A 12,308-nucleotide genomic window follows, 5' to 3' on the forward strand; every position below is an offset into this window, starting at 1 on the left:
GATTATCCGAAGTGAAATTTTTCTGAGGCCTTCGGATAATCGAGTCTGGACTGTACAAATTTTTGTTTTAGTTCTACTTTTCAGCACTTAAATGGATGCTGAAAAGTCTTGTTTCGAAAAGTAAAACTTTTCAACATTTTTTTGATTCAAACGGTCAATTGACAAAATACATGAACATTTGAATTGTCATTCCACTCAAAGGGTGTTTTTCGAAATTGCAAAAAATGTTGTATGGAACTCGTTGCAAAACTTGATTAAAAAAAAAAAAAAAATCTTCTTTTTGCAACTTGTTGCATAAACTACTAGTATCGGCCTAAGTAATCTGTCAAATCAGGCGTTCAGTCAAATTTTGTAAAAAAATAGCCATTAAAACTAGAAAGATATGTTAAATCATAAAATCAGTTGTGAATGCAACATCAATTTTGTTAAATTTGCCCCAAACGCATTCCATATGAGCTTAGACCACCAAAAATATGTTATTTTCAATTAACGTGTAGTATTTACATAACATTTTCCTCAATTCAAGCAAAATTACCCTCAACTAGCTCGAGTCAACCTTCGTTGCGTGGGCGTGAGAAACTTTGTCAGTGCTTCCAATTTGGGACGATTTTGTTTGTCGGTCGAGTTCCACAAGTTTCTAAAAGTACACACTCCCAACGGGTGAGTTTCCCACGCGTCGAAACGCCGGTGAATTATTCAACCCAGTGAGGGTCGCTCCCTTCTTCCGGTCACTCTTTGGTTGATGAAGTCGGTTATTGGTTTTTCATCGTCGAGATTTTCGTTTGTTGTTTTGGGTACAACGAATTTAGATTTGCGAAAAAAATATACCACATAGAACTCAACTAATTATTTAAAAAAAAAGCCGAGTAATTGATAGTCTCTACAAAATTTCTCCAACATCTTTGTCTTTGATGATTTCTTTGCGTTAAAAGTATTTGATAGTTTTAAACCTTCAAAATTAGCTTTTCAAATTTCCTACACTTCGAGCAGTATGTTGGGTACATTTTTCAAATTGTAGAAAAAAACAATGCTTGTACTCTATTCAAACATCCCATCACTTTGCAAATGAAGAACTTATCTTATGTCAACTTTTTATGAAATTCCAAGTTTCTGTCTACAAGTAAACAAGTTCATTATCATTTAACAATCTCGAAAAGATTTGTTCTGCCATGGGTTCCTGCAACATACCGTCACGAGTTGAACAGATTAGAAAAGTAGAATTTACTTGGATTTACCTCGTATCAGTTTCAGGTTTGTTTGTTGCATAGTAATTTGCGTAAGTGCTTGCATGGTGCTAAAAATTGTACTAAGGAAGAGTCAGTTTTTGAAATCTTTGCCAAATGTTCAGCCAACATCGCAACATCTCTGCTTTCAAAACAAACGACACCATACTTTGTACAACTTTACTGCCCCTGATCGTATAAATGTCGCATATGCATTTCCATCTCTTTTGAACTATTGATGCAGTTTGGATCAAAATCGTGTGCTCTTTCAATAGAGCCTGCAACATCCAGTACTTTGTTCTAGAAATCAGGGGGAAATCCAGTTTTTTCATGAAAATTTAACACGTAGGCTTATGTATAGGATAAGCTTCTTTCGTGATTTTCTCAGCTTGCTGTATTTGCATATGGGACATTGATGCGAACATAGGCAGATTATCACTTTGAAATTTAAATAAAATACCTTTCCCACACCTTGGGCTCATTTTCCAGGTGATCAACTGGATACGATTTTTTTGCTCTCGCTCTAGTGTCTGAAATCCAATCTCCTCCATCGGGGCACCTTACACAGTCATATTTATTTACATTTTTACCCCAAGCTCGGAATAAAATCCACAAAGAGAGGGTATATGGCAAAAACAACATCAAAGGTGGGTACACACAGTTATGTGTACACTGGTGAAACAGTCGAAAATAAACACCTCGTCGTTTTTCCTGGCAAGGCCCCCGCATTTTTTTTTGTCGCTGGGCTCTGCTCAAAGTTATGTGAGTTTGTCCTTTTCCCGAAACAGCAAAAAAATCTGGCTAACGGGTAAGCCCTTTCGCTGCGAAAGTGACACCTAGCCCGTCCCGAAAGGGTAGAAGGTTGGCAAAATTTACACCTAGCGCGCCATGCTCCTTGAATTTCTTGGGCTTCCAGTAAAAGTGAGCCCGAGTAGGGTGGCTTTTTTTGGGCTAGAAAGTCCTCAAACAGGGTGGGAGTTGAGCGATACCATGGTGGGACAGCTGAACTTGAACAATTTCATTGACGTGACAAGACAGTTTTGAAACAAACTGAGACGTGAGCGTTTTGATCCTGGTGGGACAGAAACAGGTAAGTCTGTCTCAAAATTACCTCAAATTACCCATGGTGGTAGAGAAATAAACAGTTGAGATGAGTGTTTTGTGGTGGGACAGAAATTGGCGAGACCGCATTCTTTAACATACTGAGAAAACTTTGGCGAGACAGGGATGAATAGTTGAAATACGAGTTTTGATTATGTTGGGACAGACAATGTTGAGACCTTAAAATTAGCTGGGACTAAGGCGTGGCGGGACTGAATTCACTAATTTAAATAGGTGTTTTGATCTGAAGTGAGACTGAAATTGGCGAGACCGCGACCTTTAAACAAACTGAGACGGAACCCATGGCAGTACAGAAATGATTAGTTGAGATAAGCGTTTTGATCATGGTGGGACAGATACTGGCTAGATGTGGATATGCTGTTCAACATAGCGTGCTGGAAATTGTATGATGGCATGAGTCAAAAATGAGACAGATTTCATCAAATAAAATGCATCGTTGATCATGGCGAGACAGTAATCGCCAAAAATGGTTATAGAGAATTGGTTTAACTATGGCAGAACACATAACAAAGAATTTGTTTATTGTGGTGGGACAAACATCTATGAATCAAGTGATTGATTCAATGAAACGATAATGAGCATGATGTTACAAAGCCAAAAAGGAGTAAAAAAAATTACAATTCCCAAACATTTCTGCCAACCCTATTTCTCTAGAACCCTCCTGGCTCAGCTGCTAGCTTTCGATAACAAAATGGGACAGCAGCAGCACTAGCAAATAGAGCTCGCGCTGGCGAGATAACACTGTAGTATACCTTCATTGCACGGGAATGAAACTCCCCCAAAAGCACGCGCCCATTCATTATGCAAAATGGATTAAATTTATGCCCGCGCCGAAATGAATGTTTAAATTTTATAGTGATTGGAGGAGGCTGGCTGCGAGGATTGCGAGATTCGGCTTTTTTCGCGGAAGCGTGGAACAGGGTGGGACAGGATGCTGTTTGTTATGGATACAATGTACACACGAAGTAGAGAACTAGCTTGGAGCAGTCGTCGCGAAGCTTCTTCGTTTGTGCACGTTAACCTTGCGAGATGTTCAACGCCATACGAGCTCGTTGCTGTTATGCTTTCTTGACGAAGATATCAATGTATGTGCTGAAACGACATGTGGCAGTTTGGAGCACAACTTCGTGAACATTTGTATGACCTGAGACATTTTGTTTTAGTTATTCTCGATTTCTTTTTAAAAAATAAAAAAAAATATCATAAAGTTTACGTCTGGAGATCATGCAATGACGTTTTGCTAAGGCGCTAAATTTTGAAAGAACGAGCTGCTGACAGTCACGTTTTCGGTGTGGAACAATCGAATTAAGGCTCTGTGCTCTGCTGTGATGGAGTCTTAGGGGAAGTGCTGAAAGCCGTTCGCGTGTGTCATGCTAATTATTCAAGATTTAATTTTGATAAATTTAAATCCACCCTCCCATACAAAAGTGAAGAAAAGCACGCACGAATAAACCCGGAAGCTGGCAAATTGGATTTCACGCCAGCTCAGTCAGTTGACTGATTAAAGCATTTTATTTCTTCCGAAAACCAAGTTCAACGTGATTTCAAAACTTGACTAGATTGTTCCTTAGAACTCATCAGCGTGTTGCCAGAGGGCTCTTGTCTGACACCATCAGAGAGAAAGTCAAGTGCCCTCTTCGTTGGATGACATTTTCCCATTGTTATATCGTGTTCCATCGGTTTTTGAACTCTTTTCATGTTTTTCATGTTTTGTTTGCTCCCACATACACGACAGTGTGATGTCTTGGAATAAATCACACTCTGGAGGGACATTACGCGCAAGGATTCCCCCCGGCTCGGCTTCAAAGAAGGTCGTTTAGGGGGGTGGGACTATAATCATATGCATGAAAGAGAGATCGTCTCATACGTGATAAGTGTGTGTGGGTGTTTGTGAGGAAGATAGCGATCATAAAAGAACGCTTGCGTTTCTCACTTGAAATAGGAAGGAAATTTGTTCCTTTAATTTTAGGAGCTTTTTAGAATTACGTAACCAAACTTGAAATGCCTTAAAAGATACGATCATTCTTATGATTGCACGTTACTGCATACAAGTTGCGTGCAAAGTTCAGTGCAATTGCCAAGTCGTGCCGTGCTGCCACCTATTGGCGAGTAGCCCAGTCTACTCCATATCGCGGGGTGTTCGTGTTACCTTCAGAACTGTATGGGAATTTGTAAGGACAACCCACAAGCAGGAAAACATAACATCAGTGCACTAAAGAGCTCACGTCCCTTTCGGGGACAATTCTATCCAAGGCGCCAAGCAGATTATTCCGGGACAACAGGAAAATATTGCCATTATTATTCATGAAAACATAAACGAGTGATGGCTCGGGGCAGCCTCGGGAACGACGACATGTATTCAGCGTTTTCTTACATAAACAACGAAAAATATAACGCTTCTCTCGAGGGGAGAAATCGGACCTGACAAAAGTTAGGCCAGAGTCGGCCCTGGAGATTTAAGAAGAATCGGCGCTTTAACGAAGCTAATTTTATTAGTGAGCGGGAGTCTCGGAATACGACCGTTTAGGCAGTCGCCATAATTTGGTGTGAATGGTGCCACAATTTGTCAAATCTTGCGATAAGTAGGTTTATGCTAACGGCACTCCTGGGCGAACACATACACCGCTAATGTGGGCAATTTGTGTGCTGAAGGAGTGTTTTGTGGGGGAAATTTAGAATTTTAAATTTGTCCTGCTAATGTTGAGATACGACGAGGTGAATAAATTAAACTTGATGAATTCAAGTGATTAGAATTGGTGATGAAAAAGTTTTAAAAGTTCGAATTAATGCAAAATTTTGTAACAGTTTGATTTTAAACTTGTACCAAGATTGAAACCTAACTTGCAAGTTGCATGCAATGTCTGTTGCAAGACTAAAAAAATATGTTAAACGAGTGACACAAGTATCTTAATCAAAGAAATCGATTAACTTCTTCCACTATGATCAAATATCAATTAGGTTATTTCCGCTTTCCCAACTCAATCGAATCGATTACCGCAAGCTACTTACCATCACAAATTAAGCACTCTGCGGGGACTCCGAGCCCAACCACATAATTCGGCACCGTAATTGACCAGATGGATGAACACTCGCTCCTAATGGCCTCCCAATGGCAGCAGGTCCTGATCGACGTGTTTCGATAAAGCTGATGTCCTGAAATCGAACGCAAGAAAAAAAAAAGAGGACTTTCATTAGATTCAACGTTGTCTGTTTCTATGAATGCGAGGAAAAACATGTAGCCTGAAAGCCTCTCCGACCATTAGTCATTACGAAAGAAATGCTCATTAGGTGTGGCCCGAGCCAAATTACGCCACATTCCTGGCCTCAATAATGCAACATCAATTTGGGGCGAGCCACCGTTGCCGCAATATCTCTGAAAGATATGGGTTATACTTTTCCTTTTTTTTGTGGTGGGCCGAAACGAGGACCTTCATAAATTGGATGTTCTGCGAAGGATTGCTAACGTACGCAAACGACCGTAATGGGAAATTTATACCACTTGTGCGTAGGATTCCGACAGAATGTTGTAAGAAACTTGCCCAATTCTACCTACTCGCGTACAAGTCTCAAGCAAAGTGTAACGCAATATCGCAGTCCTCTCGCTGCGCCATCTATTGCCAAATAGTACGAAAAGGCAAAGTTCAGCTAATAACTCAACCAGATTTACCTGTCACGACTAAATTAACAATCACCTGACCCTTTCTCGGGGCAAACAAACGACTGCAAATTATAAACTCTGATCCCGGCCTTACCGGGGCCCGGTGCGGTGTTCAACGAGCCCATCAACACGTTCACAGGCAGAGATCTGAGCGCTCTTACCGTCACACCTGGGGGAATCCAATTCACTTCGAGGACACGCACCTTTTACTCAATAATCCGTGCGCCAGCCACCGGGGAACCCTTTCTCCACAAATGGATGAAGATGCCGGGTCGGAACGACAGGGACGCGTACTTTGTCCATTTATCATGGGCCACCGACCCGCTCGGTAATAAGTTCTGAGTTTGCTTGTGTGTGAGTGTGTGTTTTTCGACAAGCTACAAGGACCTTGCGCTCAAGAAAGGACGATGCGGCGGCTAATAATATATCTTCGTTCGTACTTTGGGAGTGAAACCTTCCCACGGGAATGTCCCCGGCCTTAAACGAGCTGCCAATCATAACTTTCAGCACGTGCAGGGTGGTCCACGTGGTGGTGCTGTCGCGTAGAGAGTCTGGTGATACAAGGACATTCTTTTTCTGAAAATGCTAGTTTGCATTGTAACACGATTTTCAAACCTTGTACTTTTGACTGTGGGAAAGCATTTTTGATTTATTTCATGCTAATTTAGTGCAAGCGAAAATAGCAATTGAGAAGTTATGTTCTGAATATCTTGGAACATACAGTAGGTCAAGCAGTAGGCAACTAAGTTGTCCACTGTTGCAGATTTTGATATATATTTTTCCTTTGGGTGTACTGTCCCTATCCAGACTAGAGTCCCGATTTGCCCCAGTTAGTGGCAGTGACATCAATGGAGTTCAAAGATAATGTGAATAATGTTTCTTATATCAAATTCCAATCATAAATCAAATTTACCATTGACTGAATATTATTTTCTTAGTTTCCGTTTTATTGTTGAATTAAAATTTAGAGCCCAAAAAATTACATAAGTTTCCAATTTACAATGCTTTTCAGCTATCAGTTAATGGTAATCAATCAATTCTATGATTTCATGCTTTAAAAACATCACAAATGTTCTGAAAAAAAAATGTATGACCATTTCAAAAATATCCCCGGGATTCTGGGAAAATATTTTTCCCGTTTCCCTTTTCCCGGGAAATTCAAAACCCGGGAAAATTGGACGCCATACTGGCTAACATAATTACACTCGTATTTTTTGTTTGGCGATAGGGTGATCCTTGCCAAAATAGGGTGGTCCAAAATATTTTGCTTTTTTTTGACGAACCAAATTTTCCAAATAATCAAATCTCCGGAACGGCTAAACCAATTTTAGCTTGCCACGTTGCATAAGAAACGTGATAAGTTTGGACTTCTCGGACCAAAAAGCTTTTCAGAATGTGTAACGTAACATATTTGAAAATGGTTAGTATCCATCCTTTAATAGAATTCTGAGATATGATTTTTTTGATAAAAATCGGGTTTAGGTTTAAAAATCGAACTTAAAGTACCATGCTTCTCCATCAAAATGAGTGTCCCGTACATTTTGCTGGAGACGAATGGTGCTTTATGTTCGATTAATGTACCGATATCGGAGCACTTTTGATCTGGATTCTGCTGGATTGACGTGGAATCGCTGTTATGTCAATTAACATATTTGGACAAATGAATTATGTAGATTAGGTTGGGTTTTGGAAAAAATTAAATGTATAAGATTTTTTTCTTGGGCATAAAGAAAAATTTAATTCAAGGTTTTGTTACTTGTCCCTGGGCAAGATCTTGAAAACTGAAAAATGTCCTATTTAATCAATTGCAAAATTAAATGATATGCAATGTATTGGAAAAAGTTTTAAATCGATTGTAAACAAATTTTCGATAAAAAAATCTTCTTCAATGATTTTTCGAGAATGTTTGGGGGAAGAGGACAAAACCGTCATTGGCATTATTTATTTTATTTATTTTTTAACAAAAAAAATCACCTCAAAATGGCATCTCTTATCTCAAAAGGAGTTCAAACCCGTCAATAGGGTGATGGCGTCGCTATTTTTAGACCACATTTTCCACTTTTGCTAATCGAAACCGACTACTTTATCGACTTCATTTTGCTGGGCGAGATAGGACGCCGTCTATTTTTAGACGATGACTCAGCACTTTTACACTCTTGCGCTTAAAAAAACCAGGTGGCAGCACGATGTAACGCCACGTCCCTATTCCATCCGGTTGCTCTCTAAATCCTTCGTTTGGCGTCGCAATGCGCGTAGTTCATAATTCGTTCAGTGCAGGTCCCGCCCGTGTGGATCAATCGGACCGCGCACTGGACTCCAATCCAGAGGTTGCTGGTTCGAATCCCGCGGCGGGCGCTCTAAAATTCTTTGTGTAAATATGGGTTTTCGGCGCCGTCGCTCCGTGCCATACTTTCATACACTTAGGAGCCCAGGGCGGCGAAGTCCTTGTAGATAAAAAGGAAGACACTAGTGGTTGGTACTAACAAAGGTGGCCAACAGCTATAAAGTCAACTTCGTTTTTTTTTTCGCAGGTGAGAAGTTCTCTACGGAATCGGTCTTTTTTCTTTAATTTTTGTATTTTTTAATCCGGCTGAAACTTTTTTGGTGCCTTCGGTATGCCCAAAGAAGCCATTTTTTTTCCATACAAATTTGGCAGCTGTCCATACAAAAATGATGCATGAAAATTCAAAAATCTGTATCTTTTGAAGGAATTTTTTGATCGATTAGGTGTCCTCGGCAAAGTTGTAGGTATGGATATGGACTACACTGAAAAAAAAATGATAGACGGTAAAAAAATTTGGTGATTTTTTGTTTAACTTTTTGTCACTAAAATTGATTTGCAAAAAAACACTATTTTTATTTTTTTTCATTTTTTGATATGTTTTAGAGGACATCAAATGCCAACTTTTCAGAAATTTCCAGAATGGGCAAAATTTTTTTGACCTAGTTATGATTTTTTGAATCAATACAATTTTTTTCAAAAAATCGAAATATTGGTCGCAAAAATTTTTTAATTTCATTTTTTGATGTAAAATTGAATTTGCAATCAAAAAGTACTTTATTGAAATTTTGATAAAGTGCACCGTTTTCAAGTTATAGCCATTTTTATGTAACTTTTTTCAGAATAGTCGCAGTTATTGATTTTTTAAAAATAGTGCCCATGTTTGCCCACTTTTGAAAAAAATATTTTTGAAAAGCTGAGAAAATTCTCTATATTTTGCTTTTTCGGACTTTGTTGATGCGACCCTTAGTTGCTGAGATATTGATGTTTTCCAAGTCTCACCCAAACAACCCATCATTTTCTAATGAAGATATCTCAGCAACTAATGGTCCGATTTACAATGTTAAAATATGAAACATTCGTAAAATTTTCCGATCTTTTCGAAAAAAATATTTTGAAATTTTTTAAATCAAGACTAACATTTCAAAAAGACCAAACATTCAATATTACGCCCTTTTGTAATGTTAATCTTGATTTAATTTTTTTTTTATATTTTTTTCGGAGAGATCGGAAAATTTTACGAATGTTTCATATTTTAACATTGTAAATCGGACCATTAGTTGCTGAGATATCGACATTAGAAAATGGTGGGTTGTTTGGCCGAGACTTAGAAAACATAAATTTTCCTGTTTTTAAACTTTTTCATGGCAATATCTCAGCAACTAAGGGTTGTATCAACAAAGTTCAAAAATGCAAAATATAGAGAATTTTCTCAGCTTTTCAAAAATATTTTTTTCAAAAGTGGGCAAACATGGGCACTATTTTTAAAAAATCAATAACTGCGACTATTTTGAAAAAAAATTACATAAAAATGGCTAAAACTTGAAAACGGTGCCTTTTATCAAAATTTCACAAAAGTACTTTTTGATTGCAAATTCAATTTTACATCGAAAAATGAAATTGAAAAATTTTTGCGACTAATATTTCGATTTTTTGATAAACATTGTATTGATTCAAAAAATCATAACTCGGTCAAAGATTTTTTGCCCATTCTGGAAATTTCTGAAAAGTTGGCATTTGATGTCCTCTAAAACATATCAAAAAATAAAAAAAATTAAAAATAGTGTTTTTTTGCAAATCAAGTTTAAGTGACAAAAAGTGAAATTAAAAATCACCATTTTCAGTGTAGTCCATATCCATACCTACAACTTTGCCGAAGACACCAAATCGATCAAAAAATTCCTTCAAAAGATACAGATTTTTGTATTTTCACATATCATTTTTGTATGGACAGCTGCCAAATTTGTATGGAAAATTATATGGACAAACTAATGATGCAAAATGGCTTCTTTGGGCATACCAAAGGCACCAAAAAAGTTTCAGACGGATTAAAAAATACAGAAAAAATCGAATGACCGAAATCTCAGAGAATTGCTCAGGTACGATTTATTAGGTCATGGCAGCAGGTGTAAATAATTATTTTAGGATCCGTAAACTGGAGCTAGGGGTCAGAAAAGGGTTTGCTGTCCTTGGGGTGTTCCAAAAGGTAATTGAATTGCTGTTTTATTATGTTAAACTTTTAAAGCTTAATTTATAACGAACTTTTCAAATTATCTAGCAAAGCTTCCACTCTACCAATCCCGTCGACAGTTCCGTTACACAATTAACTAGAAAGCTTCATCACACATAAATAACTTTTTCCCACACCCCATGTCAAACACTAACTTTAACTGTGGGGGTTTCCTGCCGAAAACATGTCAATTAACTGAATACGTAGTCCGGGGCACTTTCCTCGCAAAATAGCAGCCATCACAAAGCAATTATTTTCGCAATAATAGCACATTCCACAGCAGAGGCCCTCACATACAGTCTCTCTAGCCATTTTCTAAGCTTTTTTCGCTGAAGGGCCAAGGACTCTTCCCCATTTAATTACCAAACTTTTTACAACCCTCCTTCCACTCTCCGACACCAGGGTCGAACTTTTCGGCCCCTAAATACAATCACAAAACAACGACGGGCGGGCGGGGTTTCATTGCAAAATTGCTTTTTCCCATCAAAACAGAGTCCAGACCAGACGGAATGTTATCCTACCCACGAATACCTACAAGAGATTTCTGGGGGTTTCCTCCGACGCAGTGGCTTGCTGTAGGTCGAAAAGAAAAAAAGTGGGTCTGGGCCATACGCACGGAATCTCGGACAGAATGTACGAGGGTGTGTGCGTTTTGTTTGTGTTTTGTGGGATTGAAAACATACACTCATAAATGCTGGTGAGAAGGAACGACTGTTGGCTATAATTACATTATTTAGAAATTTGTTGGTTATGTTTGAACACGGGATGTCCAAAGGATGGAAAAATCGAGAAGCAGCTTGAGAATAAAAAAATAAACCATCAATACAAAATGGTGAAATATAAAACAATTTAAGACCGAACTTCCACTGTCTGAATGATTTTAACATCCTTTTGAAAAATGAAAAAAAAAGATCCGAATATCTAACGACGATTCTGGAAGTCCTTAGATGCTGTTTTTTCGTTTATAATTCCATCTTTAACTGTAGTTTTTGGCGTATCCTTCAGTGTTCAATCATTTAGATATTAAGTTGGTGGTCAAAACTGACCTAAAAAATTTCATTTTTCAAAAGATCATCGACAAAGTTACAGTAAACAAGTGACAATATCAAAACCGAGATTTTCAACAAAAAAAAAGAGATTTTCTTTTCCATTGCTTTTGATGCTTGAAATTCTTTTGAAATTTTAGAAAAAAATGATCTGCCCTAACCTGGGTGCTGAATAGTGGTTCGCAAAACGGCCTCAATTTTGAACTGTCAAGGTGGAACCAATTTACTGTTCGCCAAAAGTAGCAAGTCTTGTTATCGATCATTAAAATTAATTTTCATAAACCTACTGGTGAAAATCTTCTCTGTTTTTTGGATCAGTTTTGCTAGAATTAGCGATGTTTTTTCGCTGGATCAGGAAGAGCTGAAGAATTCCAAAATCTGTCAGGGAATTTATCTGCGACATCGCAGAATTCTTCGTCACCCGTAAAAACCGATCGAAACTTGAAAACACACAATTTTCCAGCAAAAAATGTCAAATGTGACAAAATAAAACAAATACCACAAAACAGCACATTTACCAGTAAGAAAACAGTCATGCTTGTGCTTGAACAGCCTCCTACTTTGTAGATGTAAACAATGTGGGATCATTCGAAAATCACGTTACGCATTCTCTCTATTCATCACCCAGGCCCTAACCATCTGGCAAAAAAAAAATAAAAAAAAATAAAGAGTTCTACATCATAAATACCTAAACTACCAAACTCGAGGAAAATGCAAATTCCCTCTTTCTCTCGAGCTTGGGAGTTGA

General features: G+C 38.1%; 1 protein-coding gene across 2 annotated transcripts in view; it reads right to left on the bottom strand.

Moving 5' to 3' along the window:
- The window catches only part of LOC120421197 (leucine-rich repeat-containing protein 24), a 281,819-nt gene that overhangs the window by 37,172 nt on the left and 232,339 nt on the right, over nucleotides 1–12,308 (bottom strand). For both annotated transcript variants that reach the window (XM_039584401.2, XM_039584400.2), the window contains one exon: nucleotides 5,355–5,498. The gene's annotated coding sequence lies outside the window, so the exon portion shown is untranslated. The remainder of the gene's footprint in view (nucleotides 1–5,354; nucleotides 5,499–12,308) is intronic.

The sequence above is a fragment of the Culex pipiens genome, chromosome 1 (assembly GCF_016801865.2).
Source record: "Culex pipiens pallens isolate TS chromosome 1, TS_CPP_V2, whole genome shotgun sequence".
In the NCBI taxonomy this organism is placed as follows: domain Eukaryota; kingdom Metazoa; phylum Arthropoda; class Insecta; order Diptera; family Culicidae; genus Culex; species Culex pipiens.